The 11936-nt window shown below is 44.7% G+C and overlaps 1 protein-coding gene across 1 annotated transcript in view; it reads right to left on the minus strand.

The window, feature by feature from the left end:
• ESRRG (estrogen related receptor gamma) overlaps nucleotides 1–9894 on the minus strand; it is a 464808-nt gene extending 454914 nt beyond the window's left edge. The window contains exon 1 of the mRNA XM_054576587.1: nucleotides 9741–9894. The gene's annotated coding sequence lies outside the window, so the exon portion shown is untranslated. The remainder of the gene's footprint in view (nucleotides 1–9740) is intronic.
• Nucleotides 9895–11936: the final 2042 nt, after the last annotated feature.

The following is an 11936-nucleotide window of genomic DNA, read 5'->3' on the forward strand; positions in this document are numbered from 1 at the left end:
CCCTCTGATGTCCCTCCCAAATGAAGGGAGGAAAGATAATTTAGGATTGGGGAGTGGTGTACCCAATTCCAGATGTGGCTTCCAAATGCAGAGGCTGGAGTTTTGACACGACCATTTTGTTGGGGGCCACTTTATTATCATTCACTATGAACTCCACTTCAGTGGAAGCTCCTACGGGCACGAGGCTATGGGGATATTAGCAGCAAGGATGCAAAAGAGAACATGGAATAGGCTGTTTAGTGGTAGAATCACCCTCGTTACCTCCCTTAATAGGGAGAAGGAAAACTCTAGACCTCGCCTACTCTAGGAGGGAAAGTTAGAGAGAAAGTTAAGAGTGTAAGAGACAGAGAGGGTGCGGGCTGCTGGTTGCTGTAGCAAACTTAACCCATGTCATTGCTTAGCCACTTCACCATCCGAGCGGCCCTCATTGTCCTTCCTCTTCCTTCCATTCCGATGACAAGTCAAGGTGATGGTACACCATACGGTGTTTTCTCACTTGCGTGCATTTTACTTCCGAGGGCAGAAATCAGAACTGACAGCTTCACAAAAGGCCAAATGAGACACATCAGGCGCATCCCAGGGCAACGCTCTCCCACGCCTCTGAAAGCCAGCACAGGAGCTGCCTGGGCAACTGGGGCATCGTCCCAGCAAGGCCTCGCCTGTCAGGTTGGCCTTACTGCTGTTGAGAAGGGAGCATAACCCCTGCCCCCTCCCCCCCTCCCCGAGGGCCCACAGGATGTGAAGGGAAGCCTGGTCCCTGGCACCAGGGAGGCCGAGCTGCCGACCCGGCCCTGCTGCTTTCTACCTGCGGGAGGTGGGCATCGCTGCAAATTTCTCAACTTCTGCTTCCTCATTGATGAAATGGAGACAATATAGCTACCCTCCAAGATCACTGTGGAGATTTAAGGAATCTCACACGCCGCAGGCTGACCACCACATCGGACACCCATGCATTTACAAACACTTACGGAGCCCCCTCCTGGAACCAGCCATGGTGCCGGACAGACACAGGGAGGGGGACAAAGTCAACTGATGCATGGCCCCTACTCTCAAGGGCATTGCTACACGTGCTAGGTTTCTCCTCCTTGCCCCCACCCCCCGGCCCGGGATTTGTGTAGTCCGTATCATAAAGCACAGAAACCTCTCATCTACTCTGTCTCACCCCATTCAAGTACTGAGTCTCATTACAATGCTATGAGACAGATGAAATTCTGCCCAAGTTGCAATGGGAAAACTGTGGCTGAAAGAGGTGAGGGGCACACACCTGGGAAGTGGTAGCCTAACCATCCACCTAGGCTCTGACCTGTCACATACTCCAGATGCAGCAGTGTCCAACCTGTGGCCTGTGGGCCACGTGCAGCCCAGGACGGCTGTGAATGCAGCCCAACACAAAATCGTAAACTTACTTAAAACATTATGAATTTTTTTGTGATTACATGCCACAATGTATTTAATGTGTGGCCCAAGACAACTCTTCTTCCAGTGTGTCCCAGAGATGCCAAAATGTTGGACACCCTTGCTCTAGAGTATATATATGAACTCGCTGTGGCATTCATTTTCTGCACAATTCTGTATCACACTGTTATATTAATCGCTTCATGGGTATACACATGTCCAAATTTCTAACTTTGACTCATAGTTAAACCACCCAAACATGGTTTTCTTTATTTGTTTAACATACAATATATTGTATATATGGAGGGCCTTGTGAATTTTGGTAAGAGCAATTAACTATTTACTTTTAAATTCAAACTAGATCCCAAAACATCTCTTGATTTTGAGGTTCATTTCAGTTCCTTGGTTTAAGAGATCAAAAAGTACAGAATTCCATTGATCATTATCTTGTGAATCAGAGCAGAACACATGGCCAATCTTAGGTAGAAAGAATTGAAGCAGATTTTTGCATCTGCGTTTTAAAAATATATTGTGTCTACAAACAGCCCAAATTTCTTAAAACATCATTGATCTCCTGCTTAATTTCATGCTTTGAAATGTAGTCCATTTCTGATAGAAGAATTGGCTAGATATTTATTAGTGAATCCAATACAGAAAAAATATTCTTGAAAGGGATCTGCATAAAATCTAGAACTTTGAGTTCAACTCATGTATTACATTAATTAGTTCTGTTATATCCTGGACATCTTTTTCTAAAGGAATTAATAATTCATATTATTATTTATAAGGACTTACTGCCAAACAATGATTCCTTCAGCCTTAACGAAAACCCAGGAAACTTAGATTAATATCAATGCCAGAAATGCAAATGACAAGCAATGTTTGACACAAAGAAAACAATGATTTCATATGTTGTTTGTTTGTTTGTTTTCAGTTGTTCCCTTGTTCAGAGAGGCAGGCTGTGGCCATCTGTAAGGAAACTGAGTGTATGCCTCACATCCTGGCATCACATAGGTTAGAATTACCAAGCTTGCTACATTTAACTGGCCAGCTGATTACCATTTTCCTGCTTCCTCCCTAAATAAATATGTAAAGCATTCACCACAGTTCTTGGACCACAGTGGACAAGAAACATGCCTAACAAGATCACTCTGGACCTAAACAGATTGGCCTAAGACTGGGTCAGGCCTGGTCAGCACGGAGAACTGGTTGACCTGCTGGCTTTTCCTCACCACCTTAAAACATGCGAGTGGGCAAAAGTGTGTTTACAGTTATTCATACGGAAAAAGACAATACAATAATTAATAAATAAGACTACCAGGATAAACTCTGTGTTGCACAGCTATAAGCCTACTTTTGCCCACCCCTGTAAATACAGTTTTCCAGCACTTTTATACCCACGAGTCTCACTCAACTCTCACAACCATCTTGGAAGGAGATGCTTTTTTTATTCATATTTTTACAGATAGGACAAATTCAGAGAATTTAATAGTTTTAAAAGATCACACAGGCAATGGCAGCCCAGTACAAACTTCAAAATGGACACTCTAACTCTGATTCCAGCGCTTTTCCACGCCACTGACACACAGAGAATGTGCATACCTTTGCTCCTCTCTTTCCTTTTCACTTCTCATCCCACAGATCAGTTAAATGCAGGCCAGGCTACCTTACACACACACACACACACACACACACACACACACACACACACACGCACGCGCGCGCGCGCACACCTCTGTCTCCTCCCTTCAGCCTCCTTCTGTCTTTTCTTGTCTCACATCTTGGACAATGACTTCAGAGAATAATTTTTCCTCTCTATTCTCTTACTCTACTGGCTTTCCATACATTTGGATGTCAAAAAACAAACCTTATCATAGGTGACAAATAGTGCTAAAGTTATACTACTCCAGGGAAACCATGTGAGTAGTTTCCCTCTCACTAAAAAAAAGGCCATATATTTTGTAACCAGCCTCTAAAAATCCAGAAAGTTTTTTTAATAATCCCTTCCAGAGACTCTCCAATAGTTTTATCCATCTTTTTAACTTCTAGTTATATGTGCATTCTCTCAAAACTTAACCTACCAGTGTCAAGATAAATTATAAACTGTCACCAAGTTCTACTGCCTCTTTGTTATGTTTATCACTTATATCATAATAGAACTGGTCTTCATATTTTTTGTCACTAATATACAATATTTCACTCTAATAAGTAACAAGGGTTTTTATGGCCTAACCTATTAATCAGCAGGTAAGGTTGTTTTCTGTAGAAAAAGTATATTTTGAATATACAATAATTGATCCACAAATGAAGATTTTTAATGCAAACTCGAGTGTCTAAATTTCATAAAGCTTTCATTTCAAGCCACTGAACCTGAGCTCAATTCCTACTTTACCTACTATGGCCGTAAAGCATAAGGCCATACTTTAACAAATGACTTGTTTACAGAATAGAAATAAATAGGACTATAAGTAACTGATTCATTCATTATTAATCAATTCTTTAATTTAGGGGCCGATTAAGTTGGAGAACATCGCGTCAAACCGCTCCCTTTTGGAAATGAAGAGACAAAGCTTGCCGGTTCTCTGATGAAGCAGGCAATCAGATTATACTGTCAGCTCCGCTCTGGGCCATTCTGACTTGTCCTGAGCTGAAGATCGATGTTCAGTAGTATACACATTAGCGAAAAACAGCAAATTTCTAACTCTGAAGGTGATGGATCTAAAGGATCATCAGGTATTATGTCCCATTTCTGCAACCTTTGGAAATAAATGTTCATACTAAATAGAAAATGAATTTCTGATAACTGAATTAAACGGTTCCTTGAAATAGCCAACTTTGGATTTCTTTCCACACATAATAACTTGGAAAAATATATAGCCTGTGTTTACTATAGCACTATAGCCACAGTCTCTAAGAAGAGCTATAACTTGCTAACAATTTTCCTGATTTATGTTTGAAAACATACAGGGCATGAAATGATTTCTGTAACCTTACATTTTCCTCAAGAACACTGGTAGGCAGGAGATATATTCCAAAATCATGTTGGATTGCTTGTTACAGCTCCTTTTTTAATAGAAAGGTGTGACAGGTGATTACACCTTCTTCACACACAAATATCATTAGATGTTTCCTCATTAAGAGAGGAAAGAAGAAAAAAGGAAGAAGGGAGGAAGAGAGGAAGGAACTTCTCTAATAAAAGAATCTATTTTCATCAAATGTTTACATTGTGAAAATGGATTGCCTTCTTGAGTAAGAACATGCAATAAATATTATTCCAAATAACAGTTTATGGATAATAGATAGTTATAAACTGTAACACACTATACAAATTTTAGTTATTCTTGCTCTTGGTATTTAACATATATAGAAATTTGCTTCACAATCTGTAATTGTGCTAATAAAAATTGGTATTTGTGATTATAAATTATATTGGTCATAAAATCAGCCTTATTAATCTAATATATCTTAGGGTGAGATAGAATTTAAATGGGCCACCCTGGTAACACAGATACCTGGAAATACTGTTTGTCCTACTGTGTTAAGTATCTACCAGAGCAGGAACACAAGAGTTTTGCCATACTTCGTGTAAAGTTAGCCTCCTGGAATTGAATCTTCACAACAGTAAAAAAATCACTATGTCAGATGTGCACCTTTGCCAAGTTAAAAAAAAAAAAATCTTTTGTATAAGGGAAGTAAAATAAACATATTCATTAACAAGCATCCTGGACAGAGTCCTAGCCAGGTAATTTATTTTAGCAGCTGTGCCACCTGAAACAGCCATAAGTGTTCAAAAGTCAATAAAATATCTTTGAATCTCCAGTGTCTTGCATTTATTCCCAGGGATTCCAAACGCATTCAACCCCACTTAGTGGTAACTATCATCATTCCCTTGTTTAAAGGAAACAAGTATCCTTCATGACAGAAATGTAAACAGAGGCCTGATTCGAAGCTAGCGGGGATTCTTTGCAATTGCAGGGGTTACCACACGCAATGGCATAAGTACATTATTATCTCTCTCTGCATGGTGTACAGGTCAGAGAGGGATGGGAGGTGGGATTTACACCCAGTGCCATGGAGCAGGTAAGCCAACGGGCCAGTGGCTTTTCCCAGTTGGAAGTCATCAGGGTTGAGTAAATGAATGGTGTCTAACCTCCCAGAAAAAGACAACTTCCCTAGCTATCTGACAAAGACACACAGAGCCTGAACATTATCACGAGGTCCACTTTGGGAAGTTTTACTTAAAGATTTGCAAAGATTTTTCCAGTTACCTGAATCTGAAGCTCGAAAACCCTGAGGCTGCATGTTTACATCCTATTTCAAAAGTTTCTATTCCTTTCTGCATCATCTGAAAGAATGGCCCACAGACTCTGGCTCTCCCTTTTGGACATCACCACCACCGATTTCAAAACAAAGCACTACTATAAATTAGGTTCAAAATAATCAAAAGAAGATGATTCCTGAGAAAGATCTTTCAACTCTCTGCCAGGCCCCACTCCTGTCTGCTGGCCTGGGAGGGAGAAGAGTTCTCATAATTTCCCGCTCTGATTCCTAAGGCTGCACTGGTACAGCAATGCTAACCTAAAAATGGTGTACGAAGCCAAATTATTTCGCAGCTTTCAATAACTAATAGCAAAGTGGCAAGAGAAAATTTCCCTGTTTGCGCAAGAGACCCCAGAACATTATTTTGACTTTATAAAGATATTTTAAATGAATAATTTTGTAAAAAATCATGGGGTTGTGAAACTTGGTCCATCATTACTTCAAAATGACAGATTCTCATGTCCGTGGAGAAAATTTCAGTTGGTTTTTTCATAGCAGTGGTTCAATTGAAAGATTCACCAACTGCTCTCTGGAGAAAACAAGATCTGCATTTAAATGGAGATATAGTATTTCCAAATGCACAGAACCTAGAAAGCAGAGACTGTCAAGGCTTCTTCGTGAGAGTAACTCAGATTCTATCAGGCGCTTTGGACGCTGAAGTGATCTCCATTTCACAGAGCTCAGTCTGCTTCCATAGCACTCTTTTCCCTTCGTGCATTCTTGGGAATATTTGTCACGAGAAGTTAAAATTAAACCCAGCTCCACTGCAAAGTCCCCACACTAACAACAAGCAATTACTACCATACATATTATGGATGCATACAGAAAAAGACCGCAAAAGATAGGCTGGCCAGAAATGTTAAATAATTGAAAAGTAGAAATGACTTAATAGAGTAGTAAGCTTAGTTTACAATGCAGCCAATTTAAAGCCATAAAAATCCTGTGTAAAGATTTTATCTTGTGGTTGACCAGTGCATGGGCTATCTATTATTCAGAAGTATCCCACCAGCGTTTTTCTTCATTAATGTGGCTTTGGGCATTTCCCTCAAAATCTTTCTGTTCCCGCAGTTTCCCGACAGTTTTGAAACAAATACGAGATTCCTGCGCTATATCATACATTCCCTGCACTAGGGTAATGAGGCCTTCCATGCTTAACTGAAACCAATGTCAGAGGTGAATCTGTAAGGCAAACTTCAGCTTCCTCTGACATCATTTGTTTGCATTTAACATCGCCGAACACACAAGCTCTTTATAAATAAATAAATAAGTAAATAAATAAATAAAACAGGACTAAATCTACTTGTATTGCTACATCTCTAAACAAAAGGAGAGCCTCACGAATAGCCCCCTTTCCTGCGACACGCTGATCCGGGGCTTGTCTAGATTTGAAATGCTGTGAGGCATGAGGAAAGGCCTGCCTTCAGTGTGCACCGAAGGTACAAAGCATGTCCGTGCAGAAGAAAAAAGAGACCCTTAGGATTCCTTTCAAACTTAAGCCCATTACCTCTGGCAGGCTCTGGCTAAAACTGTAATGTCCCTGTACACAAGGTTACGGAGCACAGCCTGGAATGTTCTCAGCCACGCTGCCCTCACAGCCCTTTAGCTGTCCACAGAGCTGCTGCCCTGCCACGCCTGCGCTGATTCAAGTTCCGAGCTCAAAAGACTACCCTGAAGACCACTCCCTATTGCGATACTGCTGCAGTTATGAGTGGTGCTCAGTGGGGGATGAGAACGTGGTCCCCTCTTGCTAACCTTTTAATTTCTGGGGAAAAAAAAACTGTACAGGATAAATTGAGCGGTACACACATGGGAACCTAATCGATTGATCTGCTCCATTTGGTTCAAGCACAACCCCATCAGAAAGTCCCTTTGCTTCCCTTAAAGAAGACCAGCAGGTTTCAGTAGAGACCAATGTGTGAGATTTAAATGCTATTTGGATTTATTAAAGAAATAAATGATCTGTTATTGGTGCTCAACACCCCAGTCTGTGGACATTGTTATCTCAGCACACACAGTTTTAATTCTACATAACGCAAAGTTAAAGAGTTAAGAGCTATGTAAAAATAACAAAGTCATGCACAGCAAACAAATGTAAGTTTCCAAGATCCTGTAGGCCAGCTTCATGATACATGTCATTCTTTTCACGTTTGCAGGCAAAGAGACCCTCTCCTAGTGACTTGGCCCCCATCAAGGTTTCTGTGTCTCTTATTTCTATCAGCTACTGCTCAGCTCAGATTTGAGAACTATTCAAATTTCCCTCCCTTTCCCACAATAACACGAGTGTTTCCCAGGTTGGTTAACTCATGTGTATAACATCAAGTCTACTGCACAGAAAAAAAAAAAACCCCAACCTTGCCACCACCCCCAGCTCCACCCCCAGCCTCCCTCCTGCCTGCCGCTCCTGAGCTTGGGCATCTCCAAACACACTCCCCTATTTGGTCTCTGGGCAGCATGAGAAACAAAGGAGAGTTTCTCTTCAAAACTAGACCAAGTCTTCAGCTGCTCTGAGCACTTCAAAACACCCGCAGGTCTCTTGATCTTGACTTAAAGTGTTAAGCAGGAGTGTTTTGAAAGTAGTAGGAGGTCGTATGTGGACCTAACAGCTTGTTTTAACTCACATGCTCAGAATTTTTTTTTTTTTTTTTTTTTTTGGAGACAGAAGGTGCTGTTTTCCACACTGCCTTCTGGTCTATGAGGGCAACATCATTGGCTTTCTGTATGTGTCTGTGTGTTGCTGTGCAGCCACCGGTTCTGATAGTACAACACAACAGAGCAAACGTGCTTCCCCCGCCTGAGCAGACCCATGTGGCAATCCACAACGGCACCCACGCAAGCACAATACACCAACGCACACACAATCATTCCACAGCACCGAGGCATGCGGGGGTTTCTCCAGGCCCTTCCGGACTCTTCCAGAATTGCTCAGTCAGATTCTGAGAGGGGAGGGTGGGGGCAGCTAGGAAGGGAAGCGGGCGGGGGGGGGGAGCTTTGCCCTCTCTGCCTTTCTCTAAGAATCTCCCATCAGCAAACATGGGGCGACAGGAGGGTGACTCTATCCTGCAGACGCTTCTAGCAGACTTGAGGGGGAGCAGTGGGTAGGTGGTTGGAAATACTTCAAATGGTGGTGGGGTGACCTCCCTGCAACTTCAGAGACTCCCTGGGGAAGGTGAAGGGCCCGGAGCGGAGAGGGAATGGAGCGGAGAGGACAGGAGGGAGACACCTAGGACGACTGCAGCAGAAACCACCAGAAGGGTTTTCCAGCCCCTGCCAGCAGTCCTCAACTCCTGCCGCGCCGCCCTCTCCCCGGCCCAGCGCACAGCCCCTCGCAAGCTCGGGAAGACCCGAGGACGCGCCCCCACCCCTGCCGGTCGGGCGCCCCAACTCTGCCCTCACTCTCGCCACTTTCCCAGGCGCCGAAGTCTCTATCCAGGAAGGGGGAGGGGAGAGGTGTTTAAAGAACAAATCTCCTTGCCATCAGAATTTATCTGTGTCTCTAGCACACACCCCGGCCGCTTTGCGGCCGTGGTAAGGCACGTCTACAAGACGTGGACAGTACTTAGCGCAGTGTTAACTGAAGGAGGGGGTTGCTGCTGCTGCTGCTTTTTTTTTTCCAAGACACTCTAAACAAGTGAAGGGGGAGGGGGGGTGGGCAATAGAGGTTTCAACCAGGACTGCAAATCAAGAATGCCCCCGATGCAAATGTCTGTCTCCAGAGGTTGATGATAAGGATTTGGACCAGTTACCTTGGCAGGGCCAGAACTGCGGCAGGGTAATCGGGCGAGTCGTCGGGGGTGTTAAAGGAGCAAGCCCAGCCGCTGTCTGTGGCTAGGAAAGTCTACCAAACCCCCATGCAGGAGCAGTGCACGTCTGACACACGCCTCCTTTCACTGGGCTCCCGCGACCTCAGCCGGCGAGGGGGTGCTGGCCAGCCGGCGGCCGGCAAGGGCAGGGCCACCCGCCGGGCCCCCGCGGGCGCCGCGCCGGCCTGGCCCCCGGGGTCCGCGTCCCGAGCGGCTGTCACTCACCGAGCCGGGCGGCGAGGGGCAGAGGGGCGCCCGCGGCTAGCCGGAGCGCCCGGGCGCCTCCCTTCTCTCTTGGTAGCGTCGGTCCGCACTCCCTGTGACCCAGGACGTCATGATGCCTGTCTGTTTTCTCAATGATAACTTGGCAGAAGACGAGAGAGGCTGCCAGGTTCTCCTCGGGTGGTTACGTGGTATGTGCACGTTTCTGTTTGCATGCGTTTCTCTCCCCCTCTGGCTCTCTCTTTCTTTAAAAAAATAAATATCGATATTTTTTATGGAAAAAAAAATTTCCCGGCACTGTCATGATTCGACTGCGTTATTGCGCGTTTGCATAATTGGCACCTCTGGGTGTGTGTCTGTGCGTGTGGGTTTTTTGCCCCTTTAAATCCTGCTGCTCCCGCCGCCGCGCAGCCTCTGCAAACGGAAAGCAAGCATGCGTTCATCTTTTGTCTTTCATTTTACCTTCAGGGTGACATTCAGTGCCAACTGCTCCCTTTTGACCGTCGCCAATCCCCGCCAGGGCAAAATAAATTTTAAAAACCTGGGGGGAGGGGAAGCCAGAGCCAGCGTAGCCCCCCCTCCCCCGCTGCAGACAGGAATGCTGGGGTTTCCATCCCTTCGACTCCCGGACCCCAAACCTGCCCGACCCTCCTCCCACCGCCGGCAAACCGGCTTCCTTTCTACCCACCGGGCCCAGGCAGAGACTCGGCACCAGGACAGCCGGGGGCGTCCACGCGCGGCCCAACACTCATGCTGGCGGCTGCCACTTGCTGACTTGCATCTCTCTGTTGCCTTCCCAGGGTGTAGGCCTCTCACAACTGGAGCTATTTCTGTCTCCCAGAGATGTTCTTTAAAGCCTTTTAAAAATGGGGAGGGGGCAGGGAAGAAAGAGGCAGACAGAGCGCGAGAGACAGACACCCCAGCCCCCAGATGAGGAGCTATACAGACACAGCAGGAAATTTGGGGGGTTCCGGGCACCTGACCCACCAGGGGAGTTTGAAAGGACAGAAAGGATAACCAGCTTTCAATGAAATTCTTCTATAACAGCCAGAAAAGTTTCTTCTTTTTTTTTTTAATACAAAGATATTATTGCTGGCGAATCACTGTATTTGTCATTTTTGTAATTATGTTTGCTAGAATCAGTAGGAAAGGTCTCAAGTAGAACCCTTAACATTTACTTCGGCAAACATGAAAATGTATCTGAGGGGGTCAGATGGCATGACAGGTAGAGCAGAAGTCACGTCTTTTTATAATACAGAATTTGTGTTATTTATGAAATGTTTGGTGTGTTTTCTGTAGCTTCTACTCAGGACAATATTGTGTATATTAATCACCATGTGTATAGGATGGAAAAATAAATATCTGTGTCTGGTCTGGCAAACCTTTCCCCTGGCTTTATTACTAATTCCCCATTTGGAGTACAGAATGGAATTTTTTTCCCCCAAGTCTCTTGTTGACCTTGGTCACTATCATGCATTGGTAAGGTCACTGTTCTACTCATTCCAAATTTCTGATAGATGACAGCAAAGGCCGAGGTTGCAAAAATAATAATAATAATAAAAGCTTGGAGGAAAGTGTCGAATCTGAGAGCAAAGACTTTGGAACTCCCTCAGGATCAACTACAGCTGCCAGGGGTTTAAACGTGGTTTACCTGCCTCAGAGATTGGCTCAGTTGAGTGAAAATGGCAAGTACCTTGCCAGACCTCCTCCCTGTGGAGTCACAGGCCAAGAATCCCTAGCACATTCCAGAGGGAAGACACCACAATGATGCAGAGACCAGGCAGTAAGAATTGGAGAAGAGCCTCGCTAACTTAAACCTCAGATGGTCTCAGGACACCATTGACTAGCAGACAGATTCCAACTCTTGCATGGTGCCTTGCCGCTCTTACCATCGGACACGTAGCTCTCGGGCCTGCTTATCGGTCTCCTCTGAAGGCCGGAGGAAGAGCTGGTGCAGCCTGGCCAGGGTTTAGGGGTTATCAGTGTCGAGGATGGTTCTAAACAAGGCCAGAACTGGCGTAGCCACCATCGCCCCATGTTTCTGATACCTTGCAGTAACTATCCAAGAGGGGCTTGTTAATATTCAATATACCAACCTGGTGCTCCAGCTTTTACACTTACTAACCTCAGAACTGGACCCTTCAAGGCCCACTGAAAAGAGAAAGAACCATGAAAAGTTGACTCACTTTAATCCCTTAA

This window comes from Pteronotus mesoamericanus, unplaced genomic scaffold, assembly GCF_021234165.1.
Source record: "Pteronotus mesoamericanus isolate MK-2021 breed Mesoamerican mustached bat unplaced genomic scaffold, CSHL_Meso_final contig_347, whole genome shotgun sequence".
Taxonomy (NCBI): domain Eukaryota; kingdom Metazoa; phylum Chordata; class Mammalia; order Chiroptera; family Mormoopidae; genus Pteronotus; species Pteronotus mesoamericanus.